The 21,904-nt window shown below is 38.8% G+C and overlaps 1 long non-coding RNA gene across 1 annotated transcript; it reads left to right on the forward strand.

Annotated features, from left to right (window-relative positions):
- The first annotated feature begins 1,048 nt into the window (after positions 1-1,048).
- LOC104696271 lies at positions 1,049-19,194 on the forward strand. Its single transcript, XR_002047803.1, has 3 exons — positions 1,049-1,306; positions 15,734-15,819; positions 19,139-19,194. It is a non-coding gene; the product is annotated as an uncharacterized LOC104696271 (long non-coding RNA).
- Positions 19,195-21,904: the final 2,710 nt, after the last annotated feature.

Raw genomic sequence — 21,904 nt, forward strand, 5'->3', positions numbered from 1 at the left:
AACTTTCTCCCTCCAAATCTCTTAAAAATGCATGAATCAATGCAGCAGTCTGACAAACCATTTTAGGAGCTGATTTGATTGATGCTTCTGTAATAGGTTGCCAGTACAAGTCCTACAACAAATTAGAAAGAAATGGGAGAGCAGGGGCACTCGCAGGGTCTACAGAGCAAGGGTCAACTTCCTAAGTCTCACAGAGGATTCAGTACTTGGGTGGGGGAATGGGTTTGATATACTGTTCTGAACTTCCCAGAAGAAAGGCATGGGGATCTGAGGGATTAAACACATATTGGTCATCCACACCTGTCATTGTGAAGGTAACAGCAGCCTCAGGGGTGCTGGCAACAAAATCTTTCCTATCTGTTATCATTCCAGACACCAGAGCTAACTTTCTCTCTGGGTCACAAAATGGATGCCAGCAGCCACTCCCCCAGTTCAGAGAGGGGCAGGAAGCAGCACAATCACTCCCCTATATTCGAGATGAAAAGAAATTCTCCTTTTTGCATGCCAAAATGCTTGACTGGAAAGCTATGCCCAGCAAGGCTCACTTAGCAGAGCCTCTGGCAGCAGCTTGAAAACCGTGGGGTAAATCTGTGATGGTGCAATTGCAGGGTGTGCATACTGCACCTGGGGTCCAGGCTTGGGAGGGTTTGTGGTTCTTGGCAGGGAATGCTTGGGGTGTTCAACAATTGGGCAGGGCAATGGAGAAACTCAACTTTATCTCTTGGAAAGTTCAGAAGTTTAATTCATAGAGCATCTGGGGGGTCAATTTAGATACTTCATGGAGAATATATAGAATTGATCAAGTGATGATTTAGGTGATTATTTTTCTGATCTCTGGTAAGAATATAATTAGTGGTGTGTACAAAATGTTATTGCTTTAGATCACATCCCTGTCTGGAATTTCAGCTCAGTGTTGCCTTTCATCAGTGACTCACTGCCAGCTACTTCATATATTTTAGGAGCGCAGGCGTGTTCTGAAAAAGAAAATAAGTAAATAATGATTAAGAGGATCCTCAGCCATCACCCTGGTTAGGAGGGAGGGCTGGTTTCAAGGCGCAGGTGGCACAATCTTTTCCAGGTGACTCTGCTCAGGCCTCTCCAGCGCCGGGCTCGGGGCGTGCAGGGGCGGCCGGAGCGGGTCCCGGGGCTGGCGGTCCCGTCCCGTCCCCGCTGACGGGCTCGTTTCGGCGCTGCCTTCCCCCCGCTGCTGCTCAGCCGGTGCCCCGCGGGCCGGCCCTTGCCAAAGCCCGGCGGGTTTGGAGCCTTTGCGAGTGCCGTGAGAGGATGCCGGGACCGTGACTCGCAGGTACATCAGGGCATCCCTGCGTTTGGCTGCTTGGGACGAAGCGGGGCCGCAGTCGGCTTTGGGAGACAGCTGAGGCTCTTCCTCATGGTTATCTGCATCTGTGTAACCTGCTGATTGCCTGGCCAGGAGCGGAGCGGGACTGCGGAGGGTAACGCGTGGGGGATTTACGGGGAAAGGGAAGCCCCCGGCGGGGCCACGCGCCGGAGCCGGGAACGGGAACGCCCGGCTGGGGCTGCGCCTTCCCCGCCGTCCGGGTGGGACCCGCCGCGCCTGCCCGCCCCGGCAGAGCCAGCCCGGCTTCCCCACCCTTCTCTCACTTTCTCCCCCCCCTTTTTTTTTTTTTAATATGCAGCGAGATAGGTATTTCCTTTCCTCATTCCTGCTGAATGCTCAGCTCTTGCGTGAATAGAAAAAAAAGAGCAGATATCTTGGACCTAAGGCTTGCCCGCAAATGCAGTGGAAGGGCTAGAAACAGAGCTGTACAAGCAGGCTTTGGACTTAAATGGTAAATTTGGAAGACTTAGTTAGAAAAGAAAGTTAGTAATGCAAACTGTCATGAAATTGCTTCAGAATTTTCTAAATCTTGAATGTCTCTTCCTGTCATAGTTCAGCTGAATAAAAACATACAACTGTATTAGTGAGCTGCAACAGAGAGGTGATATTAACTGTAAGATGGTTAGTGATTGCTACAGCTGCTCTTTGTAAGTAATCTCTGGGCTGCTTTTCCTCATTCTTTTGGATGGAAGTAATGAGTGACTCCAGCCTTACAGGGCTTTGTGTAGTATGATTATTTTCACAGGGAATTTATACAGGACTGAACAGTTGCAGGAATTTATCACTCTTCTTTGGATATTGTAAGGCTCACTTGAACCCTATGTAGTACGTAGTAAGCATTTCTTATGCGGTCAGAAATCTTTGTCATTCATATGCACCAGTGTGTTATGAAACTGCTTGTGAACTTGAAGTACAGAAAATCTTGCAGGGTCTTAATAATTTTAAAAGCCTCAAAATATTTTCCAGGTTTTGTTGGTTGATAGGTCTAAAACTGATAAAGCATGAATTGAGACTGCTGTAGAATTTCTAATAACATTAAGAAGGGATGGTAGTAGTCACAAGCATGCAGGCCAAGATTTAGGAGGAGCATCAGCATAGGAATCTTAAATGCACTGTATTTTCCCAGTTTTTAAAAGGCTTTTGCTGGAATGTATCAGGAATGAAGGTAACAAGCCTTTTCCTTTTGGAAAAAGTATCTCTGCTTCTCCATAATAAAAAGAAACAGCCTAAACATTAAAATGAAATAGCAGTGCAAGGAGCCAAGTGAACTCATGTGTGCAGAGTTTGTTTTTTTTTTTTTTTTTTAACTAACTTTATCTGTGAACTCCCAACCCTGGAGCCTATTTCAAATAAGATAGGAAGCTTCAGTCTTGTCACAAATGCAGCTACAACTTGTCCTGGGGAAGCCTTCGTAATGGGGTCAGGTAAAGTTCAATGAACTACCAAACCAGCACTATTTCAGAAATGCTAAGGTGCTCTTTCCACTGATCGCTCCACTCTCTCTGCCTGTTATTAAACTGGTAGTTTTTACAACATCAATAAAGAACTTTCCTACCCAATTGCCCCAGACAAAGGCCTGAAAGCTAGGTTTAAACTATGAAAACTTTGTGTTAGGTTCATTTAGATTGTTTTGCTGTGTCAAATACTCACTTGAGTTCAAAAGTTCAGATGAACCATGAACTTTGTCATTTCACAGCAGGCAGTTCCACAAATATAATCCAAAAGTGAAAAAACATGGTATGTTTAAGGTGCATTTGTTGTTCTGTGTGGAATATACTTGGAGTTCCACATTTGCAAAGTTCTGCTCGACTTAAAAAAGCCTTTTAACTATTTAAAAGACAAAAAACCCTAAACACAATTAAGCCAAATAATTCCTTGATCCCTGACCTTTTAGGCTTTCAAACCAACACATATTCAGTGACTAATCATTACTGCATGAACTAAACCCAGCTAATCTTCTTAATAAATTGTGAAGTCTTGTATGTCTCATGGTTTCAGTGATGGCTTTTCTCCCTGTCTGGAACATTGCAGAATATCAAAACAAATGGGTCATGGCTTTATGTATTTGTTTAAAGTTTGAATCTATGTCATCTCATGATATAGTCTTGAGTTGAGAAGGTTTTACAAGCCTATGTGAAGTATAAGACTGGTAGGAATTAAAAATCAGTCAATGCAATTTTCACCTACTTCCTAGAGTATAAAAATGTGTGGACAAAACCAGTTTGTGCAAAACTATTTTCTAAATGTGGAAACTTACCAGAAACTGAAGAGCCTCTAATAAATTCAGCTTCTTTTCCATGAAAAGGAATTCCTTATGCATACTCTCTTCTTCCTCCTAGTAGGTCTGGAGTCTCAATCTATCAGGAAGAAGCAACTTTTTTTTTTTTCCCCAGACTTCAATTTGGAATAATAAGTAACTTTAGGCTGTTGTCCCTGACAGTTCATAAGTTGTAATTCAAGGCTCTCCATCTGTAAAAAACAAACGAGAAACCTCCAAACCCAATAGGACATTATCTGAAATACATTTTTCAGTATCACATATATTTTCTGATTTTTACATTACAATAATTTTGAATTTTTGCACTGTTATGGATGCTGTGTAAGACCTGAGACCTCATATGGGAGGGTTATAATTTGATTATAACACTCTAGGAACTTCTCATTTAAGAAAAGCAAAATAATTACAGATTCTTGATAAAACTTAGTCTCTGTATGATGCACATTCTTTTGGCAGAGGGAGTAACTTAATTGCTTGAAATAATTCATTAGTATCCTTGCATTACTGAGCAAAGAACAGATATGAACATAGAGAAGAAATTAGCAATTGTGAACAGCAAAGAGAGTGAGGAAATGTCACATTTAGTGGACATCTGCAAGAGTTCACCAGCTGTGCTGCTAAGCCCATACTTGCAGCTGAGATTGTGATTGAGCTTGTGATGCAAGCTGTGATTACTACTAGGATCACTACCCTATCTCCTTCCTCTTTCTGCAGGTTTGTGTCTGCTAAATGGAAAAAATACACATTGTAAGAGAGTGCATTGCATATCTTGTCTGATAGTTGCAAATGTTGGTTGTCTTGGGCAGTTCTACTGCAGCATCTTGACCAAGGGCACCAGTTCTGGGGATTGGTGACACTTAACTCGTGGGCTAACTCTGCTGCAGCAGGCATAAGCTCTCTTCCTGCTTGCAGGCTGTCATGGAAAAAGCCAGGGAAACAAAAGTAGAATTTCCAGAATACAAGCCAGAATACAAGCCACATATTTCTGTGGCAATAGCTTCCTGCTAGTGCTGGCAGGAAGCTTTATGTAATGCATCAGTGGTTTTCAGCATGAGCCACAAACCTACTCGGAAGTTTTGATTATAACCTAATTTATATATATGCATGTAAGTCTTTCCTCAGTCCCCTTATGCTGGGTAAAAATCACAGAGCAGTACAACAAGCTTTCAAGATTTTAGATCTAGGTGAGGAAGACCATCTTCTGAGAGCTCTCCTGCCCTGTCTTCCAGCATTTCCGGAGGTGGGTTGGTGGTAGGGAAGTCGCCTCATCACATCTGGGCAGCCTTCTATAACATGGTCAGCAAGTGACCTCAGAAACTGTGATACAGACTGGCTTCAGAGATGGCTTTACACCAACCGAGCCTTCTGTCATTTCTGTGAGAGCTCTGTCTAGAGGAGGTACAACATATGGATGGCCTTCCTAAACTGCTGTATAACTTGTGAGCTGAGGAGAATTTCAGGGGGGATGGTGGTTATTTGGTTGGTTGGTTTGCTTTTCCAAGGTGCAGTTTAGACCAGAGTCCTGTGTAAGTTTCCAGCTGAAGATAGAATCAACTAAAGATGAGGTGGCCCTTCACTGATTACAGTTGTTGGGGCTGGTATAGCAGCTGAAAGGCTAGGAAGGATAGGCTACTTTTCTTCTATTCTGAATATGGCCAGTGATTTTAAACACAGTTTTCTTTTTCCATTTAGGAACATGAGTTTTACTGAAAAATATTCTCCTGAAACCAGGCTGCAACACTAATAATGTTAATGCAACACTATACTGTTCATTGTATCATTTCTTTTAGTCAACTTTAGTGAGGTAATGGAACAGTATTTATCTACTTACAGATATCTCTTGCACAAATAGATGTTCAGGATCTAATTCGTTGTGGTGGGTTCTAACAGGTGAGAGCTAAATAGGTCTCCTGCTTTCATCATCACTTCTTCTAAATGTGTAGTAATTGCAATACAGTTCACTTAATGTATTTTAGAATTAGACTGAGGAAATCAAAATCCTAAAAAAAGTGCAACTCACTTTTTTTATTAGATGTTTCTTCCTCTAGGTCATCTCAGTTCTGTGTGGGTATGAATAGCAAAAAAAATGATAGTCACTGAGATTAATTACTAAAGCTATGTGAAAAAGGTCAGACTCGTCTAGTACCATTCATAAATTAGACTGCATTCATCTCATATTGTTTTGACTGAAGTAGAATAATAGTGGTGATAAATGCAGTACATTTTTCTATTCAGACTGCTCTTAATTGGAGAGATCAGATTATTTAGTGAATGGAAATAAGTCCAGGATGGGAGAAAGGCAGGCATAAGAATTGTATTGCTCATTAAAGCTTAAATTACTTGGTTTTCTAGTTAATTATAATTTGTTGTTTGTTTTTACAAATATGACATTTACTAAGATTTGCTATGAATTGTAATTGTGTCAATAACTTCATTTAGGTTACTCATGATCAGCACACAAAGAAAGCATGTTGCCTGCTTTGAGAATGCTGAAATTCTGGGGTTTGTTGATTTAAGCACCTAATATGGTGTCAGTTTTTATCAAGATTCTGGAGACTTTAAATGTTGACTTGAAAACCTGAAATAAAAAGCTGGTTTCAGATACTAACCTCTTACTGGTCCTTTTGCACATATTTAGGAAAGAGAATTTTCAGTGGTATTTTATCCTTTTGGCTCTGCTTGCAAGTTAAGTAATACTGAAAAACCATTAAGGTGATTTCAGAAACGTTCTGTTTAAACTTAACATAAAAACATTTAAAATATTTTTGGATGACAATGGTGGAAAATTTGTACATTTTTTCCCAGAGTGGTTGAACAATTACTAATTCAGTGGTTCCTGGTCTTATCTATACAATGCAGTAGGCGCTTTGAACTTCTTTTTCAAATAGTGCCCTTTAAGACTAAATATTAGTGTTACCTTTTTACTTCATAAATGCATGGTTACTTTGGTTAATTACTAGATTTACTGGTCTTCTGGGGGCTGACATGGAGTTTAAAGTGAAGTCACTTAAATTAAGAGCTGAACAACAGAATCTGAGGCTGGCGCTGACAGTACAGAGACCTGGCCTGTGCACTAGTGTATGTCTTTACCGTGTTAACAGAAATCACATCAAAGGTGTGGGAACCTGATCCTCTGACTGCTCAGAAGTCTGAAGTTAATTTGGTAGTAAGGTGCCTTCCCAGAAGGGAAGAGGGAAGTGGTAAACTGCAGTCCCAACTCTAAGTCAGTATGGTTAAACCTTGCACTAGTTTGGGCAAAGAGACTGCGGCTGCAAGAATTCCAGTTTTATCATTGGTCCGCTGGAGCGGTGAGATATTACTTCTATGACTTGCCCAAGTGTTTGTCTGTAATTGCCTTAACAGGAGTGTTGAAATACACAGCAGCATACTTGTGAATGGCAAAGAAGTAGATTATGAAAAAAACAGGGAATAAATGAGAATGCTAGTTGTAAGAATTCCAACAAGAATTTTGTCTTGGTTTTTGTCTGCACTGGGATTCTCAAGTACTTTGACATCCTGCTAAGGATACTGTCAAGAGAGATCTTTGTTTTGAACTATTTTCACTTTTTCCTGTCAAAGGAGAGTTACTGACAGCAGGCTAGACATACGTTAACATACGTTTCATATCCTCATCATCATCAGATCAGGTACCTGGCAAAGTTGTGCTTAGCAGGTCTAATTTTTTGTATTGTTTGCTGACTGCAAGACTATAGGTTGCCTAAGCCTTTAGGACTGCCTCCTCTCAGACAGTTGCTCAGCTGTTACCCTCTCTTTCCCCATTCTTCTTCAAATTGCTTTTACTATAACTGCTAAAAGCATTTTTTTTAGCTTAGATATTCTCCTGGCTAGATAGAAGTGAGAAACTGTCAGTACCGGCTTCACAGCCCGTAAAAGACTCAGTGCTATTGATAGTTTTCACCACAGTATTTTGGAAAATGTTCTATTGTAGGAAACTTTCAGGGTGCATTTCTGTACCCTGTGGACCTGCCCAAGGCCACACAGTACAGAGACCTCCTTGCTGGTTTGTTTGTCTCCACATTGGTATGCCAGAACTGCCGCTGGCTTGTCCTGGGCCCAAGGATGTTATCCCACTCCAGTAAAAACTCAAGAGGATTCACTACTTCATTGTAATGACAATGCTGGTGAAACATCCACTGCTGCAGTTTCTGACATGGCCAGTTCTTTAAACTCAAGTTCTGCATGTGTTTGTTTTTAATGCTTTGAACAAGCTTTACCAATTTCCACAGGAGCTGTGGAAGTAGTGGACTTTCTGATGGCATGTTTCCAGCTTGAACTGGAGAGTACTGTTCATACATTGCTGCCATAATTTGTTTTGGCTTTGTAAAGTCAGTCCAAGGAAATAAATGTCTTTCTTCAAGCTGTTCACTGTGCAATCTATAGATGGCTGCCTCTCAGGCTATGTCTTTCCCTTGGTTCACAATTTCCTACTGTCACTGACTGACTGTTCAGCCTATGTCAGGGACATCTGAACTTTTTGTAGTTTTTTTGTTTTCTCTGAAATAAAGAGATCTCACCTGGTGAATCTGAAACTTTGTGGACATGCTGGAGATCAGTATCTATTCCAAGGTCAAATGATGCTGTACTTGCTTCTTTTGCAGTTTGGATTCCATGTGCTTCTATAAGGTATTAATTCCTTAAAATTAATCTGTTTTATTAGCTTTCTCTTTTATTCCTTCTCACATGAGCCTCATGTAAATACCACTAGGGAATGAACCTCAGCTGTTCTGTTAATATAGGAAATAAGCTTTTTCAGTAACACTGTATTTTAATGGAATGGCTGTCACAAAAATGCACAGAAAGCACAACTCAGACAAAGTAGAACAGAGGAAATGCCATCTTCTACCCTTACTTTGGGAGATGGTTATCTCCTCACACAGACTTGGAGTGCTTGGAGCAGGCTTGCTTGAATGCAAATGGGATGGAAACTGGGAAACAGGGATGGCTGCTTAGAGAAGTGCAAGAGAGAACAAGGAAAAGGTAGACTCAAGAGCTGAGAAATTGGCCTGAGAAGATGGATTCATCGTATCTATCAGTGGCACTTTCAAACAGTCCACCTTTTAGATGTTCTTGCATCTGTGATCTCTGAAAAATCTCTACTTGCATTCTTTCATCTTACAGCTGCAATATTGGATAAGTGACCTTTTCCAACTCAGACACATTGTTGTCTCTGACCTCCTCAAATCATGGCTTCACCTTTGCTGCTGCCAGATGCCTGACTGCTTTCCACCTCCCCTGTCTCTGCACCTCCAGAAGTGTCCTTCATTCCTAGCTGAGTCTTTCCTGTTGATGTGTCGCAGAGCTGCTTTTCTCCCCACTTGCCTCTCAGATCATTATAATTGACAGGCATTTACCTTTTATTCCACTTTAGGAAAGCAGCTTCCATATGGAAAACACATTTTATTTGATGTTGGATTTATCCAGGAGTTGATCTTAGTCATAATAACTGTTTCTCATTCAGGGCTGCTGCTTTTCTTTTTGTATTTTCCAACCGGACTGTTTGAGGCATAGGAGGTCAAGTGACTTGTCCCAGACTATGAGTCAGTGCTGTGAATTTGGATTAGTACCCAGTATCCTAAAGGCTCCCAGTCTTCTCCTCTGACCATCACTAGACCATGCAGCATCTCTGAAAGGATTGGCTCTATGGAAAAATACAAATTAAGAACGCTGAGTTTGAATCTTTAATTCCCAGAATGTAGTTATTGAGCCTTGTTCATATTACAATGAAAACATGTTTTTTTAAGTAAATAAACCATGCAACAGCTTTTTGGGTTTTGGCTTTGTCTCTTTGCCCAGCTAAGTAGTGACAAAATGTTTTTTATCATCAGCTAATACAGGAAGCAAAACATGAAAGGGAAGAAATCTATAAATGTTTGGCCTAATAGTGGCCATGATTGAACAGATATTTTGGACAGACTGACTCTTTTTGTAGCTGCTTGCAGTTGAGCTCCTCCTCCATTTAATTAGAGTATGCTGCTGTTTATAGTTTGAGGTTAAATCTTCTTCTTAATTTGTGATATATATATATATATTGAGTTTTCCCAAGGGTACCTTCTGGAATGCTTAGCTAATGTCTTAAGACATTTTGTTTTCACAGCAGCTCTACAGTGTGAAGAGGATACTCCCTCGTCTTGTGAAGTATGACAAAAGTGAAGGGAAGTTGGTGCAAGGGTTTCTGCTAAGTTTGTGACTCCAGTCTGAGGTGTTTAGGCCTGATTCATCAGGGAAAAGAAAAGTTGTTGTTTATGATTTAAAAGATTTTGGCTGTTATTGGGTGTTTGTATTCAGTAAAAACTGGATACAAAGATTGCTTGTTTGTGAACAAAATCTATGTGTTTGCACAAGATGCCATTTCGTACAGCTGATCCCACAGGAACTTATATCACAGCTTTTGGACTGCCAAGCCCCTATAGCTTGCTGTCTAACTCCTTGAAGAAGACATGAAATCGTCTGCAGACAAGAAACCTTTTGCTGAGGTCTGATTAAACCTTTTTGTTTACTTTCCCTATCCACTGCTCCTCACCCTAGTGTCCAAGATGACTTCATGCAAGTGTGACATAGTGGTCCCCCAAGCCAAGTCTTAAGCCCTTGTTCTTAAGCATTCTAGTGCTGGCCATTATCATCTGAATGTATTGATGGGGCAAAGGCATTCTTGTTCCAGGGAGCAGTGGTACAGTCACACAGCAGCTCTTCAGAAGACAGTGCCACATCCAGCAAGAGGAACATGAATGTTCAGATAAAGGAGAGTCATGAAATTATGGGCAGTTGAAAAGAGATTTTTGTAGTGCAAAATGGCTCTATGATTCTATGCTTCTGGTCAGCTAAGCAGATTCTGGACATGACTGGTTCCTATGTCAATTTTTTTTTTGACAATCAGTTTGTAACAGTACTGATATCCATTTCACTTTAGATTATCTCTCCTATGTAAACATCACTGTAGCAGATCTGAGACCCTTCCTCCATGCATGCAAATTAAACAGCTAGGTTTTAATTTAAATTTGAATTAAAAATTTGAATAGTTTTGTAAGTCTCTATACAGGGAGAAATACAAATGGCACTCTCATTGATGCTTCCTGAAAGTATTGAGTAAAGAAGTTTAGGCCCAGTGTAATTTAAGGTTACATTGAAAAAAAATGGGCACAGATGAAAGGGCATCCACATGCCATAAGATTCCAAGGGAAATATTTCAAGGTTAGCAATTCTTATAAGATGTCTGCTCTTTGAAATTCAAACCTTATGGAAATTCATATTCTCATGAAAATTTCAACCAACTCCTAACAGACTAGAAGTGAAGAAAATCTGTCTGGTTTTGATTTTAACTGGAGTCAAAGCTGTTCATTCAGTATTGGACAACTTCAAGGAGACAGACTCTCATAGCTGAAGCTAATTTTTTTCTGAAATGTTAGATGAATCAGGGCATTATGGTCAAGGTTCTGATTATAACGCCTCTCTAACCAACTTTGTGTAAGCATGTGCACGCATAACTTTTAAAACTCATTTTTCTATCAGTTTACACTGATACGTTCAGAGTGAGGAAGTGTCACATACTGCAGAGGGGAGAGGGTGTTGGTTCCACTTGATTTTGTTTTGTTTAAGCTTGAATTTGGACTCTGGATGTAGGATTTTCCAAAGGATATCTGTCTTGGGTACTTTTGAGGCATAAACACTTGTGAAACGGAGAACATCTGGTTCAACATTGTTAATCTCTGTTTGAAGAATGCCATTTAGTTGTTACTCAGACTTTATGGTGAAAGGAAAATATTTTGTTTTTCAACATTGTCTGTTGTTTTTCTGCCTTTGAAACTTTTCTGGGATAGTAGAATGGAAATATAATAGAAATATAATGAATGTGTTAATGCAAATGAATTTTTGTTGTCTCTGTAACTGAAAAATGTTTTAGTTTAGTGCTAGCTTGTCTGAAAAGATGGGTTACTCTAAATAGCAAATTACAGTTTGCTTGCTTTGTTGTAGGGCTACAGCATGCAAACTTGCAGTGTAAACTGTTGCATTCAAATGAGAGAAAATGAGGGCTAGGGAGGCTTGCTTGGTTTTTCACCTGCTGCAGTGAACTTCTGACTTCACAGAATTTGTGTAAAGCCTAGAAAAGCATTAAAGTTTTACAGCTACTGGTCTTTCATCAAATCATTGGTAGTAACCAGTGCTTGAAATACCAGTTGCTCCCTTGGGTTTCATATATGCAACACAAGAATATGATTTGACTTTCACTCTTTCCCATTTGCTTTTGCTCCCGTTTAATAAAAATTACCAAACTCTTTGGAAGTACATTGCAATGTACTTTGCCAGTCTCCCATAACTGTATCCAATAAGGAGAATGAAAATGTTTACTTTTCTCTTTTTTTCTTTTATTTTTTGGATTAGCCCTTTATATTACCAGTGGCACTTAACAATGGCATTTTTTTCTTTCTTCCACAGTACACTACTAACTGAGCAAATGATAATTTTGCTCATGACACAGAGATTAAGCTAATATAAAGTACATTTTAGTAACATTCCCCATTAAATTATGCTTTTACCTTTTGGATTTCCACTGCCCAATCTTTTTTTCCCAGAAACTCTGCTCTTGAGGTTAGTTGTCAAACATAGGAAGAGGTAGTTTGCATCAAAGGGTCTGCCCTGTTATTGAAAAAGGTTAATAATATGAAAACACTCACTTTTTTTTTATTACCAACTTTAATTTTTATTGCACTTACCACTGAGTCTTTTTTTTTAATTGGTAGGAGCATACGTTGAATTATTTAAGTGAAAGCACAGCTGCCACAAATTTTGCTACTTTGAATAATTGGCAAGTTAAATTCAGCAAGTTCTAGTAGTGTTTTGTTTGGGGGAGGGGGAAGGTACCTATATGTGTAAGATTTCCTCTGAAGTGAGGGGGGAAATCTGTGGGAAATCTGTTTAATCTATGTTGATTTTTTTTTTTTAATCAGTTATGACATGGTGCACCAAGAATGGCTATTTCCCTCTCCTCCCACCTTCCATGAATTCTTCAACAAGTAGCAAATTATTTAAGATAAATGCCTACTGCTGTAGACAGCTGCCAGAATAGAAGTGAAAATAAACTGGTGAAAGGAAACTGCCCAGTTCATGGAAAGGGCAGCAACGATATAGTGCAGCAAGTCCATGACACTTCTGGATACACATGCTGAAAGACTTACCCTGGCTGGCCTGCTACAAATCTCCCAGTAATTCATTAAGGGGAAACGTTCCTTGCAACATTTCACTCCTATTTTAACACCCTTTGTCTTTACCTTACATACTCAGTGGGTTCATTCCTATGTCAAGTGAGCCTCAGTGAAACCAGTTTTTCATTCCTGATAGAGCATACTGTTTTGCTCGAGTAGAAAGATTAGATTGATGTTTTTACTGTAAGTATTTTAGCAGTCTGTGGTATTTTTTCAAGGTTTGGGGTCAAAAGAAGGATATGATCATTGTGATCCAGTAAACAATGTAGAATGAAGTAATTTTACTAGTGACTGAAACAGGCATGAATGTTGTCATGTTTTCTCATAACTTTGAAGAAACAGTTATCCTCTAAATATAATGCAGTCAGACATACATTAAGATGGAAGTGGAAAACCATGTCCTGGTTGTTCTAATCTGCTTCAAATCTTTGAAATTACAGAATTAATTTCTTCTCATTATCACAGGGCCAATTTGCTACAATTGTCTAGGGAGGAATCCCATTATCTTCACTCTTGATTTTTTTTCTGACTGCTGACCATGGGATTTGACCTGTTTAAACAAAGCAGCTTGCCATTTATTTTAGCTAGTATTCAGTTACACCAAGTGTCTCTATTCCTCCTTATGTAACTTTACAACCCTAAAGACGGTTGTAGCTGAGTCCTGCTTTAGTAATTTTGTATTTCTAAAACAGATCAGAGTGATGGGACAATACTTGAATTTACACAATACTGACTCAAATATGTTGGCAGAAAACTGGGTCTGGATAACCTGAGTGTATCCACAGAAGCTAAACTGTCATCTTTTGCTCATAGTTTACAGTTTTGTGGTATTAGACATGTTGGGAGGGCAAAGTATGGCAATAACAGTACCTCTGGTATTGGTGTTTTGTTGCTGTTAGTTTGGGGGGAAGAAGGGGGGGGGAGGGAAGGTTGTTTGTTTTGGGAGTTTTTGTTTGTTTGTTTTAAATGTAATAGCTGCACAATGGCATACTGGCAGTTGCTGTAATACTTTGAGCATAGTTTGTGAACGGATCTATGAAGAGAAAGTTTCAGAGCGGTTCTATCAAGCATACAATTCAAGAAGCAATCTGTTTTACATTAGTGTGTCTCTGGCTACAGATTACAGGGTTTTTTAAATCTTGTTGTTATTTCCCAGTTTATAAAATAGCTCATCATTGATGGTATTCTGTGTAGCCTTTGGATTTCATTCATAAACCTTTACAGTTTGATGGGATTTCCATGGGTGAGTCACATTCCTTTGTGCATATGCAAACATTTACGTGTGCATGCTGCAGTCCTATCTGTATAAAGGAAACTCTTCTTTAGTGGGGCATATAAATAAAACACCTTCTGACTGAAAAAATGTTTATACTGGACCAAGAGTGGTCTGCATGTTCACACTGGTCCAGTAAGAAAACTAACCTCTCTAATACTTGGAAGTTTTGTTGCCTGATCGTTTGTTTGTTTGTTTGCTTGGTTTTATATAGTTTTCTATAGAACTAGCCAGTGTCACTGAAGGTACCACAAGCTAGGCTGCTGTAACTTTTGTTAACTCTTCTATGGATTTAAACTCAGAAAGTCAGGGAGCTGCTGTGTCCTTGGTTTAACACAAACGGTAGCTGTAACTAGGATGGAAACCTCTGATGTTAGAAAGCAAACCCTGTGCACAAGAGTTATTATTTCACTCACTGCAGTAAGTTTGAGACTTCAGCACCTTTTTTAAGCGTACACCTTTGTAAATGATTAAAACACTCATTCTTTTATGTGGGTATATATTTGTTGTCCATTTTTTTAAAATCCAGAGGAATCCATGTTTGGCATGACGTGGAAGTGCCATGCTTGACACTCTTTCTTATTATACACACAGAACACTATTAAAGTTTCCTTTTCACCCTTACATCTCAGCACTGCTGTCTTTCCTCTGGGATTGTATTCTGTCTTTAAATATTGTTTAAAGTGCTACGATTAGTAAAAAATCTCTCCCTGCTCTGACACATAAGTGCATCTTCTGCTTGATACCCTGTCATGTGCTTTGTGCTTTGAGAGCAGGACACAGTGAAGCTTTCTAAATTCCAGCAGCAGAGCTCACAGTATAGTGTCCCTTTTCACCATTTTTGAACCTGAAATTTCACATGTGTTTTATTCTGGTTACTTGTAATAGCAATCTGCCATGTTGCTTTGTATGACTAACCCACCAACAGTATCCCATGCTTTGATCAGCTTGCATTCTGGTTCTTTGGGATTACTCGCTTTATCCCACTGCATGACTCCTTATCCTGATTGCAAATTGCAGCCTCAAAACAACAGGTAATTACCTCAGTGCTATCTTAGCAAGAGCAGACCTTCAGAGAAATGCTAAATCCAAGTACTGTTAATATGAAAAGTAAATGGTAATGAAAGTAGAAGAACTAAAGACAGTAGTAAACTTAATAGCTAAGAGAGGAAAAGAAGAAAGAGTGATGAGTCTTAATACTGTTTTAAGTGTGACTGCAATGATTTTAGCGAATGACTTGCCATTACAAACACCTCAATGAAATAAAGTACCTAGTAAAGCGGTAGATTCCCTGTTTTTTTATAACAGCTACAATTAGTTAATTAGGGAACTACTTGCAAAGGTGTTTTTGTTTGCCAGTTGAGCTGTATTAGCAGGAATTATTACAGGCTCATGAGTATTTAACCTAGTACAAAAATGCAGAATGATACAAATGGAAATAAAAAAAGTCACTAAACTGTGCTTTGGATCACAAGGATATTTTTTTGCCTGCTTATAGTATGCTGTTTATAATTGAGAAATAAACAGATGTTTTATGAATTAAAATGTTAGATATACTTAACAGATCTCATCTAAAATGTCTTTTCTGTATTTCTCCTTTTCAGAATATTGGAAATTGACATATATGAGAACTGAACATTTTAGAGGGCATGGTCTTGGTGTCTAAAAGCAATGACCTCCTGAAGTACAGGTAATATACTTAAAAAGGAAGCAGAATCAAATAAAATGTGATTTTTTTTTTTCCCCCCAGAATTCAGGCTTGGGCCCTGGTACACCCCCTAATTTATCTTGAATTTATCTCTTGATGGGAACACAGAGGTAGAAGGGTTTGTATTACTGCTGGGAGATGTGGCAGAATAGTTTTTTAATAAAGTTCTCAGGAAGACTTTGAAAGACTTAAGAAAAACATGTGCCTAAATCTTACCAAGTCTTTCAAGGAGTCTGCACCTAATGTGCCTTTTCCAGAGATGCAATTTTATCTTATTTTGTTTAGCAACCTTACAAATGCAGGCTATTGTGTTTCCCACTACAAAGTAGGCCCATTTCAATAATAAATTTTTTTACTGCTTTCTTCCCTCTTGTTTGGTTTATAATTGTTTATTAATCACTTCTTTAGGGGTTGACCCTAGGTTTAGATTTAGGTATTGTGTGTTCAAGGCTGACAAAGTAAAATATCTCTACTTTAACTACCAAAAGAGATTAAGAATTAACAGGCTAAAAACTTGCTACATAAATGAATATTAGTATGGCTTGTAGTTTAAGGAGGGCAAATCTATGTAAGTACATATTGCTTTAAGTTCAAGCCAAGAATCCCAAATCTAAATTTTAAATAACAGGGTATGTACAGAGCAGTGGGTTGGAACATCTACCTTACCAAGAAATTTCAGTTTGGCATAGTGAGAAAGGGAAAAAAAATGGTAACGCATAGTATGAACTGGTGAAAGAGCATGATGAGCAGCATTGCTTTGTTGGTCATGCTTCTGCTTCAGGAAGTCATCCTTACTTTAGGAAGTGTCAAAAATAGAAAAATGTGAGGCTAGGAAGAAGAATAATGGGAACAAATCTAATTGGGCATGAAAAGAAGCAATGGTGTGAGTTAGAAACATCAAGATGCCATAAGACTCATTCTCCATCAAAAATGAATTTAAAAATAAGATTTCAAATATGGAACTTGCAAAAATCCACTGTGCTGGATTTAGTGCTCCAAGAATTGGCAAGAATTGTTGCTCAGATAGGGGATGTGGAAAGATTGCTTTCATCATGCTATTTATTCCTTGTGGGGTGTAGTGCCATTGAGTGTAAGGGAGGAACTGTGTCCTACTGTTCTGCTGTGACATTTTAAAAATGGCCAGCCCAACAAGGAATCTGAGGTTAGTGTACCCTGACCAATCAGTTACTATTTCATCTGGTAAACAGGTGAATTACAGCAAATGTTAGGGAGGAAGGAGGACATGTGGAGAGCAGCAGGTTTCAGAAATGTAAGTTTCCAAGTTCCAAAGCCTTAGAGATACATAGACATGAATAAAAATTCCTGCAGAGCAGTGTACACTGAAGTGAAATAGTTGCGTGTTTTCTGAATTAGGTCACATAAAATCCTGAATTAGCTCATCCCTACCTCAGCCACTTCAGAAAGGAGCCAAGAGCCTGTTTGAGTTATCAGAGAAGGAACCATGAGGACTAAAGGCGCAGTGTGAAAGTCATGTACCCTTTTGTACATTCAATGTTCTCATAGTTTTGCTCCTGGGATTCTCTCTCTATCAGCTAGTTCTGCTGTGAACAGCTAAGTATTTGCCGAGTGGTAAGGAAGCAATTTACTTCTAAATTCAGGACACAGAACCATTTAGGACTGAGTTTAGGTTTTACAATTCCTTCTGATAGTCATCCTTCAGGTGAGTTGGAAGTTGGCACAGCTTTTTCTCCTAGGTAAATAAAAGTTTGAGTCTTGGATTTGGATTCACCTTGCTAACACCATGCTAAAATGCATTACAAAGAAGCCAATCCCACCACCACTAAATTCTAGTAAACCTTTAGTAAATTGTGAAATCATATTCCTAACTTGATGATGGCTGCTTGCTAAAGAGAGAAGAGAACATAAATTGAAGTGCATTGCAAAACAATTGGATACATTTAAACAAATGCCCCTAAGTGGGCAAGCCTGGTGTGAGTGAGTGTGCTGGTATTGGCAAGTTAAATCTTGTTTAAAAGGACAGGTGGAAATCAAGGCATTTTCTGTATCAATAAAATAACACTGGTAAAAAGGATCCATGGCTGAGTGATGAAATGCATCAGGTAAAGTAAAAGCACCAGATTTTCTTCACCTTTTTGGTTGCTGTAGGTAAGGAAAAGATTCATTGAACAGCGTTGCACAGGTATGGAATAACTTGAAAAAGTGCAAGCTGAATTGAAGTCATAGTGGCTGGAGCAGAGAGGGTCAAATCTTTTGTAAGGTTAGAAAGAAGAACTAGTAAAGTTCTCTTCAGAACAGCTGTGAGTTGGGACAATGGCTTACTCCAGTGTCTGCCTGACAGTGCGTTTTATTGGAGAAGTGAGCAATAGACAACAAAGAAAAATTCATTGTTAATCTTCTATTTAGTTTCTGTAATCTGTAAAAATTATTCCTGCTCATCCAGAAGGACATTTGCAAATTAGGTAAGGAAAAAAACCACCAGCCTCTTTATTTCTGATGAGAGATCTTGGTTAATCATAAGAAATGTTATGTCCCACTGACTTTAATTATGTCTTGGTTTTGGGATGTTTTCCCTTTTTGGTTTCTTGTAATTTCCAGATATTTTTGGTCTGGTCTTCAGAGAGCATATCTGATTTACTATGTCCCTTTTAACTTGAGTTACAAAGTTTTAGAAGATCAATAATAGTTTTTCTTGCTATGAAAAATGAAGTTCTCAGTGAAAAAAGCTTTTATATGGTGATTGATAGTTCTACTGTATTTCTGGTTTTAAAATTCACTTTGTTAATTTTTTTGTAAAGCAGAATAGTGTCAATATTCCATTCTATTCAGACAAGTCCACTATAGGCACTCAGATGTCAAAATGTTTCAAAACCATATAAAAAATAAAGAAATGAATAGAAGCTTCCTTGTTCCTTAAATTATTACTGTGTTACCCTGAACTGTAAGTGAACCCTTTTTGCTTATAAAAGAAGCAGCTGTTCATGCGATTGAAACCATGGTTCATTACAAGCTGACCTCAAATTCAGGAGTAAAACTTCCTCTATTTTACTACAACTATTCAGACATGGACTAGAGATAAACAATAATCAAAATCAGGATGAAACTTGACTGGGAAACCCTCTATACTCTTTGGCAGAATTATAGCAGCTTTTGGATCACCAAGAGTGATATAATGTTAAATGACCCTAAAACATTCCCTTCTCAAATGCAGCAGGTCTGTGCTGCCAACTCTGTAGCAAACAAAGGCTGATTGTAATGACTCCTTAAGCATAAGAGTATAGAAACGTTAATTATCACATTTTTTCACATTAAACATTTACAGAGAGTCAAGATGAAAATGGACCTGTTTATGATGATTTCCCTCTTCTTTTTGGGTAAGCCATATGACAAAAACAGTTTTTCATTTTGTGTGTCTTATTTGAGTTTCATATCTTTCCTAAATGGTTTTGCTTTTTAGCTAATTTTAGAATTAGGACTGGATGTAAATGTAGCAAAAGTAGCCAATGTGCCACTACTCTGTTTTGAAGATGTATGTCTAGAATAATGTCATACCATTAAAAAATGTAAACTAAATTAATGCTCATTACTAGCCAACTCTTTTATAAATGAAGTAGGACAGTGACATAGTGCCTTGGATGTATGTTTTTCTCTTTTGGTCTATTGTGTTTGTTATCCCTCTTCTGTAGCTCCCTTGTTTGTTGTTGTCCAATTTTGAGACACAGCACTTCTTTCTAGTATTATTCATGACCCATATAACAAGACCCAGAGTTAAGATCTTTTACTATTTACTGGGGGGGCTATACAGAATCCCTAAGATTTCATGGTCAAGTACAAAAAGGAGCTTATGAATGTGTGCATGTTTAACATGATACATTTAATTACAGAGATTTGGGGCAAAAAACTTTTTGAGTCTGAGTGGAATATAATATGCATCAAGTGGTAGCAATATTAATGATACTTGTTCAGTAAAACAGAAATCTGCCTCATATTACGAGTATGTTCAGACTTTTTTTTTTTGCTTTCTGACCTAAATTTCTTGTGGGTTTGTTAAAAACTTAGTAATAGGAATGTGTCTCTGGACTCTTAAAATGCATTATGGGAGCATCTTAAGAAATTGGTTGGGGAAAAAGAAAGAAAAAGTTCTTCTCCTATGTTTAGCAATCTGCTGGCTGGAGATGTGTAATAATGTTTTGGGATAAACTTATACTATCTTCCATTGATAGTTTTCCTTATGCCTTATTCATTCATTGAAGCATTCTTGGGGTTTGACTCTCAATCTGCATAAAATTTGTTGATTACCTTTACCCACAGATTTTTGAGGTGTCTTTACTGAAGATGAGGTTTGTTTCAACTGTCTCGTCTTTGAATGTTAGGAAAGCAAAAAGTACTTGTGTCAAAGTATCATTTTGAGGGAAGATAATTCAAAAGCCAAACTTTACATTTCTGAAATATATTTTCTTAGATTTGTTGTATTTTCTTTGCTCATGACGTGTGCATTACATTCAGTGTCTTCTTCTGTACTCCACAGAATTTCATGTCATCTTTATCCAGGTCTATCCCCTGCCCTTCCTGTAAAGAAGCCCTCAGGAGGCCACCCAACTTGACATCTCAGTTCTCCTAGTTCCACTGTTCGGTTTGATCCCATCACTCTGTTAGATTACTCATGCCTGCTTGCCAGGGGATCAAGGAGCCTTATGTGATAGAGGTCAGAAGCCCAGTAAACTAGACTACCTCTTTTTTTTTAACTTTCTTTTCTTGAGGTACTGCCCAGGTGGTGCAAATTCAGTCATAGCAGAGAAGAAAGAGGAAAGCAGGGAGAGACACTGGGCAGCTGCTTAGCTGTGACTCTACTGTATGACATGGAGTCAGGCTTAACACAGACCATAGCTCTCTCTTGCTCTTCGCTCTGTCTGGACTCTTGGGGATGAATCCCTTTCAAATGTTTCACATATCCTGTTTTCAGTTGGTCTTTACTCAGCCTGTTTTCATTTAGTTGCTGGCCTCTCACTCCTGACAGTTGTGTCTTCTTTTCTTGCTTGTGTTATAGGTCTTCGCTCTTAACAGGCCTTTGCTCTTCTCTGCTTTTGAACTGCTGACTTCTCTGTTTTCAAGACTGAATTTCTGGTTTTGTTTCCTGTCTGTCACAGTGCTACTAATTCCTCATTCCATATTTTCTGTAAGAGTGATAATATTTTAGATTTAATCTTTTAAAGTATTAGTAAGTGGCACTGGGATCATAGCTAAGTCATGTCTATGTAATCCAGGATCTGCCATTATCACATCTGATACTTGGGCCCAACTGTGATTTTTTCAAAGCGGTAGTCTGTAAGTACATTTACACTGCAAGTGTGCAGTGCTGTTGTTCCTGAGACTGACCAGTTTTTTGCCTTCACATGAAAGTTGTCTTTTTCATGCTCTGCTATCGCTCACGTTCTTGTGCAGGAGGACTTTATCTATTCCACTTCCTCTCAGCTGCCTGCAAGATAAAACATTCTGCTGACTAAGTCTCATATAGAAAAATCACTAAGATTTTGGTCCTACTACTGTTTACTGCTGTTTTATCATCAGTCTTCAGCTCATGTAAATGCCTGCTGGGGAAAAAACCCTAAACACAAACCCTGGAGAAAATTCTGTTAAAAGCTTTGGTTGTCAATCTTCTCTTGCAACAGTCAGCTGTTCAAGTCTTCTTAGATCATTTTTGGTGAAGTTAAGTCCAAGTGCTCTGCTTTTGGGGTAGATGCAAAATTTTGTTCTGTCCCAGAACAGCACTTTCTGCTTCTCAGGAGCACATCACGATCCTTTACCCTGTTAAACAGGACACCTCTGAGTACTGAGCATATCCAGCAATCATCGGGTTCCTCTGGACACCAATGTAAAAGCACCTATGGATACTCCAATTTCAGCCCTGTGCCTCCTTGTTCACCCCCACAGAAATGTTAATGTCACCAATGTGTCTGTAATCTTCCCAACTTCTGGATGAGGAGCTCCTACAGAAGAAAAGTGCAAAGGCAGATGAAGACTGATTTCTGTCTTCCACATAAGGAGAAAGCTGAGCTCACCCATAACCTTTTGGATATTTCTTCATAGT

This window comes from Corvus cornix, chromosome 6 (assembly GCF_000738735.6).
Source record: "Corvus cornix cornix isolate S_Up_H32 chromosome 6, ASM73873v5, whole genome shotgun sequence".
Classification (NCBI taxonomy): Eukaryota; Metazoa; Chordata; class Aves; order Passeriformes; family Corvidae; genus Corvus; species Corvus cornix.